The sequence below is a fragment of the Bison bison genome, unplaced genomic scaffold (assembly GCF_000754665.1).
Source record: "Bison bison bison isolate TAMUID 2011002044 unplaced genomic scaffold, Bison_UMD1.0 scf7180017864498, whole genome shotgun sequence".
NCBI classification, from domain to species: domain Eukaryota; kingdom Metazoa; phylum Chordata; class Mammalia; order Artiodactyla; family Bovidae; genus Bison; species Bison bison.
This window is the reverse complement of record NW_011495057.1, coordinates 128,165-139,733: the sequence shown is the minus strand read 5'-3', so window position 1 is coordinate 139,733 and position 11,569 is coordinate 128,165.

Sequence of the window (11,569 nt, the reverse complement as noted above, 5' to 3'; positions counted from 1 at the left end):
CCCATGAACTGCACACGCCAGGCCTCCCTGTCCATCACCAACTCCCAGAGTTCACTCAAACTCATGTCTATTGAGTTGGTGATGCCATCCAGCCATCTCATCCTCTGTTGTCCCCTTCTCCTCCTGCCCCCAATCCCTCCCAGCATCAGAGTCTTTTCCAATGAGTCAACTCTTCACATGAGGTGGCCAAAGTACTAGAGTTTCAGCTTTAGCATCATTCCTTCCAAAGAACACCCAGGACTGATTTCCTTTAGAATGGACTGGTTGGATCTCCTTACAGTCCAAGGGACTCTCAAGAGTCTTCTCCAACACCACAGTTCAAAAGCATCAATTCTTCAGTACTCGGCTTTCTTCACAGTCCAACTCTCATATCCATACATGACTACTGGAAAAACCATAGCCTTGACTAGACGGACCTTTGTTGGCAAAATAATGTCTCTGCTTTTGAATATACTATCTAGGTTTCCCTATCAGGGATCAAACCTGTGCCCCCTACAGTGTCTTAACCACTGACCACCTAGGAAGTCCCACAGCAGCAAAATTTAAAATATGAAACAAGAAAAAAGCGAAAGGGAACTTGTGAACTCTTGGAAAGACAGCTTCAGCAGCCCCTTCCATGTGTTCACTAGTTTATAAAATGCCTGTTTGGCAAGATTTCATCGTTTCTTCTCTGTTTGCTGCATCTCTGTCTGTCATGAAGACTCTGTTGCTTTGGCAAAATAAGTTAGAGCGAAAATTTAAGAGTGTATCTAAAAACATGTTCATCTTGCTGTAGGAAGTAAAATTTTAGCAATTTGACAGTTGGGCATCCAGATTTGAAGAAGAAGAAAAAAAAGTAAGCATGCCAACATAGCACTTTGAAATAGAAAACACAATCCAAAATTAGGAAAAGGTGACAATCAATTTGGAAAATCATTTAAAATGAGATGATATATAGCATGCTTTAAATTCCATTTTTAATGTGTAACATTTCACGGGGTTTGAAGTAATGATCTGAAATAGATATAATGGTCCAAATGGTCTCCACCTCCTTGCCAAAAAATATTTTGAACTGCCATATATTTAGCAAGTATTTACAGAGAAAATATTTCTGATACAACTGAGAAATTCATATATTGGTGATCTGAATTGACAAAACTATCAGAGTTTTGAATACACTTTAACCTAAAAGAGAAGCAAAAGCAAAGTATTTATTTTTTTATCCCAATTAAAGTCTGATACCCCACCTCCTATCTAGAGGAGCCAGTTCTCTATAAACCTCAACCAACCGTTGCTACTTCAGTCTATGTACCATCTTCAGCAAATCCTAAAAAGGAATAAAGGTAAGCATAATTATTATACATTAAAATGCTAGGTCAAGGTGTAACCTATCGGGTGGGAAGAAATGGGCTTCATTTTCTATTTCAAGAATGTAGTTTTCACCACATGAAAGTTTTTATGAAAACTAAAAACCAAAGGAGGATTTAGTAGTTAAGAATAGAATGTTCAACTCAATAAAGGCATGAAAAGCATACAAACACTGCCTGTCACCCTCCTCAAGTATTGATATTAATTTCCTATAATCTATAGTAAATACTAATCATATAAGAAGAGACAGGTTGTAACAAGTTAAGCATACTAGAAAGCGTGCTTGGATAAATCAAAGCATAGTTTAAATGAAGCACCTAGTTTGCACCTAGGTGATTTCTTAATTTGTAGCTCAGCTGGTAAAGAATCTGCCTGCAATGTAGGAGACCTGTGTTCGATCCCTGGGTTGGGAAGATCTCCTGGAAAAGGGAAAGGCTACCCACTCCAGTATTCTGGCCTAGAGAATTCCATGGACTATACCCATGGGGTCGCAAAGAGTTGGACACAACTGAGCAACTTTTACTTTCTTCACTAAATCTAGCTCAACACCTCTTTGCCCATTCTACTAGTTTGGACAAGCTACATAAAACATTCACCAAACATTTAAAGTATAGGGGGTAGAAATTTAAAATATACTCTGGTACTTTAGAGAAAGTACCATGAGAGAATGACGAAAGAAGCATTCAAAGTAACAAAAAGCAACGTTTACCCCTTGTATCTTTTGCATAATGATATAACTAGCAAACATTTAACAAAGAGAACCTAAGTTAAATATCCTGAAATCAGACTAGCTACTTATAAACAGTTTTATTAGAACAAACTCATCTATGTAGCAGAATAGTGAGAAGATTTATAAGAAGAGGTAGCAAGCCTAATGAGCCTGGTGACAGCTGGTTGTCCAGGAAAAGAATTTCAGTTCAAATTTTAAAATTACCAAATTTTAATATATTTTTAAATGTTAACTTGATGTTGAATCAGGACACTCCAATGGTGTAACTGCTATTAAAGTCTATGTGATTTGAGTTTAGACCAGAGTAATCCAGGTCGGTTTCTATTATACATTTCTCCCAGTATGAAAGGACAAGAAAAATAAGGCTCAATTAAAAGATGCCTTAAAACTAATTAATCATGATTAATTAATTAATTAATTAAATTAATATGTACAAAAGATTTACCCACGATCAGGGTTTGTTAAGGTGGCAGAATCTGGTAATTGCATAAAACTTAAACCTTTGGTGCTGGTGGTACAGAATCTGCCTGCCAATGCAGGAGACTTAAGAGATGCAGGTTTGATCCCTAGGGTGGGAAGATCCCCTGGAGAAAGAAATGGCAACCAACTCCAGTATTCATGCCTGGAGAGTTCCCTGGACAGAGAAGCCTGGCAGACTACAGTCCATGGGGTCACAATGAGTTAGACACGACTTAGTGACTGCATGAAAACCTATCAAGCCTAGCTGTATATTCCACTTTATGATCCAGATAGCTTCCAACTCAAAATGTGTGTTAATCAGAGCACTATAAGCAATAGCACAAACAGTTTAATATGGAGTAACATGAACAAGGATTCTTTTATCAGTCCTCTTAAGTGGCTCAGTGGGTAAAGAATCCACCTGCAATGCGGGAGATCTGGGTTTGATCCCTGGGTTGGGAAGATCACCTGGAGAAGGGACTGGCAACCCACTTCAGTATTCTTGCCTGGAGAATTCCATGGACAGGGGAAACTGGCGGGCTACAGTACATGCGGTCCCAGAGAGTTGGAGACGACTAAGCGACTTTCACTATTCACTTTTCCACCTTGACCCTCATCACAACACAAGGGTGTTTATGAATAATTTCCCATCATGACCCTTAGTTATAATACAATTTATTTACACTCTAGCTGAAACTAACCAAGCCCCCTTTGACCTACAGAAGGAGAATCTGAGCTTGTATCAGGCTTCAACATAGAATATGCAGTATGCCCATTCACCATGTTTTTCTTAGCAGACTACGCCAACATTATCGTAATAAACATTTTCACAGCAATCCTATTTCCAGGCACATTCCATAGCCCCTACTTACCAAAACTATACAAAACCAGCCTTATTATCACAGAGGTACCACTAACAATGTCTTTGGTATGAATTTGAGCACCCTACCCTCAATTTTCATATGATCAACTAATACATTTACTCTGAAAAAGCTTCTTATTGCTAACGCTAGCCTTCTGCATCTCACTACCCATCTTGACCCATCTCATTACCAAGTATAATATCAAGCATTCCTCTATAAACGTAAGAAATACGTCTGGTAAAAGTTACTTTGATAGAGTAACTCTAAGTTACTTTAATAGAGGTTCAAATCCTTTTATTTCTAGAATTATAGGAATTGAACCTACCCTTATGAATTTGAAATTCGTTCTGCTACCATATTACACTTTATCCTATAGTAAGCCAGTTAAATAAGCTATCTGGCCCATACCTTGAACTAATAAATACCATCATCTTTATCATCATCCTAACGTCATCTTAACATTTTAGGAACAGTAATTGTAATAACCAGCTTCCTCTGACCATGATTTGAATCAGTTTTGAAGTAAATATACTAGCCATCACTCCTGTTATAATAAAAACGTTTAACCCATGAGCTATAGAAGTATCCGCTATACAAGCTACCATATCAATATACTTATAATAGCTGTTATCATAAACCTATTATACTCCTGCCAATGGACTGTTACAAAAATCATGTTTAATCCAACAGCATCAATATTAATAAATAATTTTTATAATAAAACTAGAATAAAATATGTATCTCCAAATATCTGAAGGTCTTGTCTGTGGGAGAGGGGTTCAACTCTTATGTGTGAATTCAGGAAATAATGGGTAGAACTAATGGGGAGCATATTCTAGTTGTCAAAAGATATAAGATATTGTCTTGGGAACAAGGGATTTCCTACTTGGCAAGCGATGACAAAGATTCTTTCTTCTATCTCCTACATGAGACATTGTGAATATATTCAGCACTGTAGAGTGACCACACCTCTCAGTTTGCCCAGGGCAGTTTACTCTTTAATTCAGGTGTAATTATTAATGGGACTCCTTTTACTCTCTGAAGTGCTCCAGTAATCAATATGGTCTCTCACTTAGAACAGTGATTTCTCACCCCTGCTTCAACATTAGAGGAACCCTGAATACTTAAAAAAAATTTATTTGGACACATCGGTCTTAGCTGTGGCATGTGGATTCTTGGCTGTGTTATGTGGGATATTTTCTTGCAGTACACGAACTCTCTGGTTGTGAAGCCCAGACTCAGTAGTTGTGGGGTATGATGGGCTTAGTTGCTCTCTGGCATGTGGGATCTTAGTTCCTTGACCAGGGATCAAACGCACGTGCCCTGAATTGAATGGTGATTCTTCACCAGTGGACCACCAGGGAAGTCTCTGAATACTTAAAAAAAAAAAAAGTTTAGATGCCTAAACATTGAATGCATACCAACTAAAATCAGAATCCTGAGGTTGAAACAAGGCATCGGCAGTTTTCAAAGCTTCCCAGGTGATTCTCTGTACAAGATTGAGAATCCTTTGCTTGGAGGATTCTTCCTTCATTCCTTATCTTAACTGGCCCTGTAGTTCTATTTTCTGAAAATGTATGTTGTATTTCACAAGGTAAGCAAAGCTTGGAACTCTGCTACAACCATAAGTACATGTTAAGCCACGTTAGTCGTGTCCATTTCTTTGCAACCTATGGATTGCAGCCCGCCATGCTCTTCTATCTGGAGAAGGCAAAGGCACCACACTTCAGTACTCTTGCCTGGAGAATCCCATGGACAGAGGAGCCTGGTAGTCTACAGTTCATGGGGTTGCTAAGAGTCGGACATGACTGAGCGACTTCACTTTCACTTTTCACTTTCATGCATTGGAGGAGGAAATGGCAACCCACTCCGGTATTCTTGCCTGGAGAATCCCAGAGACAGAGGAGCCTGTTGAGCTGCCGTCTATGGGGTCACACAGAGTCGGACATGACTGACGTAACTTAGCAGTAGCAGCAGCAGCAGCAGCATGCTCTTCTATCCAGGGGATCAGGCAAGAATACTGGAGTGGATTTGCATTTCCTACTCCAGGGGATTGAACCTGCAACTCTAACATCTCCTTCACTGGCAGGCAAGTTCTTTACCTCTAGCTCCACCTGAGAAGCCCAGTTCAGTTCAGTTAAGTCGCTCAGTCATGTCTCTTTTGCAACCCCATGGACTGCAGTACGCCAGTCTTCCCTGTCCATCACCAACTCCTGGATCTTGCTCAAACTCGTGTTCATCAAGTCAGTGATGTCATCCAGCCATCTCATCCTCTGCCATCCCCTTCTCCTGCCTTCAATCTTTCCCAGCATCAGAGTCTTTCCCAGTGAGTCAGTTCTTTGCATCAGGTGGCCAAAATATTGGAGCTTCTGCTTCAGCATCAGTCCTTTCAATGAATATTCAGGACTGATTTCCTTTAGGACTGACTGGCTTGATCTCCTTGTAGTCAAGAATAAAACAAATAAAAATATAACTTGTCGTATGTTTTTTAAAAAACAATTCTGTCCATATGCTTCTATTTTTTTTTTAAGAGTTCATTTTCAGCTCTCCAAACAAAGCCCGATTGCATTTTTACGTTTACATTTTCTCTTATGAAGAGAAGATGTATTACATAAAGCTTTTATTTTTTCTTGGGAAAACCCAAGTCCATGAAGATTTCTGAATTGCACTTACATTCTTCCTTTAATGAGGTAATTATTTTATCAAGTGTTGGGCTAAGAGGTTTACCATGTGTGCAACATTGAATTAAACTGGTGCATAGTAGATATGGCATTCATTTAGCTTTCTTATTAGTTTATTAGATTTGATCCTCTGAAATATTTTACCACTTAGCTATGAGCCTTTGAATCCACTCTAATGAATCTAGCCTTTTATCAGTTGCTCCTTGAAAATGGTTTAACTTCTTGCCCTGGCTGTCAAACGATTAGGAGCTACATGCTAATACTGCATTTTTCTTTTGGTAGTTCCTGGGAGAAAAAAAATAAAACCCACTCCTGTCCATTGTTTCCCTGGAACTTTCTTTTAAATGATGAAGATGTATAATTGAGGTTTGGAAAACATGTAAATGGAAGTCCAAGACTTGACACTTTTAGAGAAAAAAATTCACCCAAGATTTCTGAAATGTTAACATATGAGAATATATTTCATCAAGTTGGTACTATTTGATGCACATTTCTGAAGATGTGTAGGCCTCTCTTTTGGTGGGGGGGGGGCCTTGCCAGGTGGCACTAGTGGTAAAGAATCCATGTGCCAGGGGAGGAGACATAAGAGACCTGGGTTCAATCCCTGGGTTGGGATGATCCCCTGGAGGAGGGCATGGCAACCCACTCCAGTATTCTTGCCTGGAGAATCCCCATGGACAGAGGGGCCTGGCGGGCTACAGTCTACAGGGTCGCAAAGAGTCGGACACAACTAAAGTGACTGAGCATGCATGAATGCCTCTTTTTAGCTTTATTATGACACATTAGAAAGTGGGGGCTAAAATGATTGGATTTTAAAAGAAGTTAAAAAAAATAAAAAGAGATTAACTATTGTGTCTAGTTCCCCATCGTGCTTGGGAATCAGCTTTCTCTAACAGAGTAATCTTGCTCTGAAATGCAGACATTTCTTAATTTTTTAACATTTGGCTTGAAGAATGGGTAACAAGATAAAGAAACCAGCTCTGTTTTCCAGTTCTGATGTAAGTTGTTTGTGGCTGTCATCAGACGTACAGGCAGCTGCCTCTTCCCATTTTTTTCTATGTGATCTAATTAATATACCTCACTTACCCTAAAACCTCAGAAAACACCCAATAAGACTGGATATCTTACAGTAAAACTATTTAATAAAAATATTACTCATCAAAACAAGTGGTGCTAAAAACTTCACATAGGAAATGTGCTACCTCCATATTTTTATTTCAGATGTCTAATCCTTCTTGGGCTCCCTCAGGCTTGCCTGATGACAGAGTGAATCTATTCTTATAAATAAGACAAAGAGGTTGAGTAACTGTGTGAAAGAGTGAAATAAATCTTGTCCACACTAAATTTCTGTCTTGCCATTTGGTCCAAATCAGTTGCTATAGATTTTGTGCTTAACAGATTTGTCAGATCTTGGAAGAGAAGCAAAATTAGCATGACCAGAAAGATCATGTATATAATGACTATATTTAAGTTGATTGAATAGTATTATATCAGTTCTTTGATTTTAAGATCCACTGGCAGATAATCCAATATGCTTTTGTTTAGGAATCTCTTAAAGGAGGAAACCCATTCCTTCTGAATTATCCTGGAATAAGTAACAAAATGCTCTTCCTGTTCCCTCCTGATACATTTCACACCCTTCTTTTAGAATTTGCTCTAACAAAGAAATACAGAAGAGCTATTTTTTAACCTTTACCTGTCTTTCTTTTTGGTCTTCCAGTGAACCTTCTGTATTTATGTCTGTATGTTATATATGCATCCATTTATTTACTGGCTCAATTATTTACTTTTACCCCCACCTTATTCTAGAATGGACAAAAGTGGCTTGTGAAGATGCAGAAAATTTTCCAAGGTTACAGAATTTAATAATGGTAGTGAAAGAAATAAAATTGAAAAAATATAGGACATAGATAGATTATAATGGGGCCATGATATGCATAACCTAATAATCTGTATGCTTGTTAATAAGTGAGCTGTTAATTTGATCCTAAGTAGCCTACATAAAAAATAAACCTGGCTAGTTACACAATTCACAGGAATCATAAGGTAAAACAAATTTCTTAGATACAATTAATTTTCACACTGAGACCAATGAGTCATTTCTTCTGGGAGGTTTGGTTGTTTTTTGTTTTTGTTTTTAAGTGGATGGCTTGCTTGGGTGCAGATTTGGAGCCTTTAAAAAAAACTATAACCCATTGGGTTGGCTACAAGACATGGAACAAAAAGTTTTAAGCAAATGATTAAATATTCAAATTTGGGGAAGTGCAGCAGACCTGTGAGTCTGAAGATTTCAAGCGTATATTTGTGTGTGTGTGCTCAGTCTTGTCTGACTCTTTACAACCTTATGGATTGTAGCCTGCCAGGCTCCTCTGTCCATGGTTTTATACCAGTGTGGAATCTAGAGTAGGTCACCATTTCCTCCTCCAAGGGATCTTCCCAGGCAAGGGATCAAGCCTGAGTCTCCTGCATTGGCAGGTGGAATCTTTACCGCTGAGCCACTTGGGAAGTCAAGGGCATGTAAGACAGTGGCAGTCATGCACTTAGCAGTAGAATGACAACTGGATGGTTGCTCACGTGATGGGAGATGAAACAACCTTCAATTTGAATAAATTTCTGTAAGCCATCTAACTGGGTACTTATTTCAGTCTAACAGGATGAAGGAAAGAAGGAATATAAGATACATCTTATTGATTTATCAATTGTTTTAAGAAGGAACAGAGTATTTCCTGGTGGCTCAGACAGTAAAGAATCTGGCTACAATGTGAGAGACCTGTGTTCCATCCCTGGATTGGGAAGATCCCCTGGAGGAGGCCATGACAACTCACACCAGTATTCTTTTTTTTTTTCACTCCAGTATTCTTGCCTGGGAAATCCCCAGGGACAGAGGAGCCTGGTGGCCTAAAGTCCATGGGGTCACAAAGAGTTGGACATAACTGAGAGACTAAGCATACACATACACAGAGTATGCACAAGTCATTAAGAACGCATGCCATTAGTTTCATTAATAATATAGTCAATTGACATTTTCACATGTATTTTATGGGATGTCTTAGGCTTGAAAGTACAATTCAAGCTGAGGAATAAACTATTGCTCTTCTCACATTAAAAAGAAAGTGGTTATGGTGCAGTCAAATATACAACATTTTGGGGACACTGCATCCATATATAAACCTATTTTCTTGCTGAATCAATAGTTTTTTGGGTATTAGTTTATAATGTAGTTGTTAATATTGATAATGATACTTCAGCATATTTTGATAATACTGTTAATGATTGTTATTCATATAAATTAAGTGACCAATATATAAAGATCAAAGAAGGCTCAAATACCCTTAATTTATGGAAGCCTTTTGGTCCAGACAAGTTCTTTTCATTCTATTCATATACTGAAGAGCCCAGTGATATTTTTGCATACCGTCTTTATTGACATAGCTAAAAGGCCAGTATCCAAGTTTTTGTCATTTGTAGGAAAATTATATACAGGGATAAGTGAAAGTGAGTGAAGTCACTCAGTTGTGTTGGACTCTTTGTGACTCCATGGACTATAGCCTACCAGAATTCTCCATCCATGGGATTTTCCAGGCAAGAATACTGGAGTGGGTTGCCATTTCCTTCTCCAGGGGATCTTCCTGACCCAGGGATCAAACCCGAGTCTCCCACACTGTAGGCAGATGCTGCACCTTCTGAGCCACAAGGGAAGCCCAGAGGGATAAGTAATCCCTACTTTATTTAACTTTGTATTTGAGTTTTGGTTTACACGATACTTATAACTTTAGGAAAAATCTCATCTCCTTTCCAAATTGGAAAAAGACAACGCCAGTGGAATTTCCTCTTAATTAGATGTGGATTATGAGAGAATACTGAGGATGACTCAAATTTTTTGACCTGAGCAATGAGAAGGATGGAGTTATCATGAATGAAATGAGAAAGACAATGGGAAGTAGGAACACATTTTGGAGGGAAGATTGAGAGTCAGTTTTGGATGAGTTTAATATAAAATGTGTGGCATCTGAGTGGAAAATTGAGAAAATGGTTGGATATGAGTGTCTGAAATTCAGGAAGTTATCATGGTCTGGAGTTGTAAATTTAAGTCTCAAAGTATAAATAGTGTGTAAAACCATAGACTAATTAAGTGAGAATTAGGTAGGCAAGAGAAGTGGTCCCAAGGCTAAACACTGTAGCCTTTTAGGAGGCTGGAAAAGTGAGGACAAATCAGCAAATGGGATTTAGAAGTAACAAGTGATGCAAAAGCAAAACCAGGAAAGGAAGGCATGTTGGAAGCCGAATGCTGAAGGTTGTTTTCAGGAAGAGCAAGTGATCAGCTGCGTCAGGTGTCTTTGAAAGGTCAGGTAGGAGTTCACTGCTTGATTTGGCAAAGTGGAGGTCATTGGTGACATTGGTAACCAGAGTTTTGGTACATGGTAGGGGGAAGCTTGACTGGAATGAGGTTAAGAGAAAACAAGATAGAAATTTAAGGTTGCAAACATCAACAATTTTATAAAAAAAAAATGTAGAGGGAGGCAGAATGATTAAATTATAGCTGGAGAGGGAACGGGGCCAAGAGAAAAACAAATTCAAGATGGGAGAAATCACAGCGTATTTTTATGCTGATAAGAATGTTTTGGTAGAGAGGGACAACTGACAGCAAGGAATTTCTGGAAGATGTCTTTGAGCAAGTGGGAAGAGATGATGTCTACTGGAAGCATGGCCCTGGTGGGTACAGGCAGTTTACGGTGGGAAGAGGGAGAGCAGAGAAAGGACTGATGCTTGTGGACCAGAGTTGTGGTGAAATAGGAAACAGTCATCAGCTAGGGGTGAGGATGGGGGAGATGTTGCTTGTTCAAGACAGGAGAAGGCATGCTATAGTTATCTAGGGAAATATAGTACGGCTGTCAGAGTCCCTTAAGAACTCAATTCAATTTAATACTCAAATTTCAAGTGAGACTGGTTAGCATCCTTGTATGTTTTTCTTCAGCCATGTCAACTGTCTGGATAGGGGACTGTGGTATTGAAATTATTTATAACCAGGACTGGGAGTTTGCATGTATATATTGTTTTACATTTAAGATTTATCATCTAAAAAAAGTTCAGAAGTGATGTGAGCATTTCACAGTATGCTTTATGCGGCTTTGAATTATTCACGATTTATTAAATTCTAGTGTTAGGCTCCATGGTTGCTAAAATAGACATGATTCTTATTCTTAGAGAGTTTACACTTACCATAAACTAAGTAGATGTTCCTGGAAGGAAGGATAACAGGCCCAGATGACCTAGGTTTGGCACATGGAGGGCCATAACATGTGGAGGACTATCTACTTAGACTGGAAAATGAATGACTGGTTTGAAAATGTTAAGCACAGGTGCAAAGAAATGATATGGCACTCAATTGTTTCCAATATTTTAAATTAGGAGTTCTCAAACTTTGATCTCAGGACACTTAAAAATAATTTTATTTATGTATGTATTTTTGGCTGTGCTGGTCTTCATTG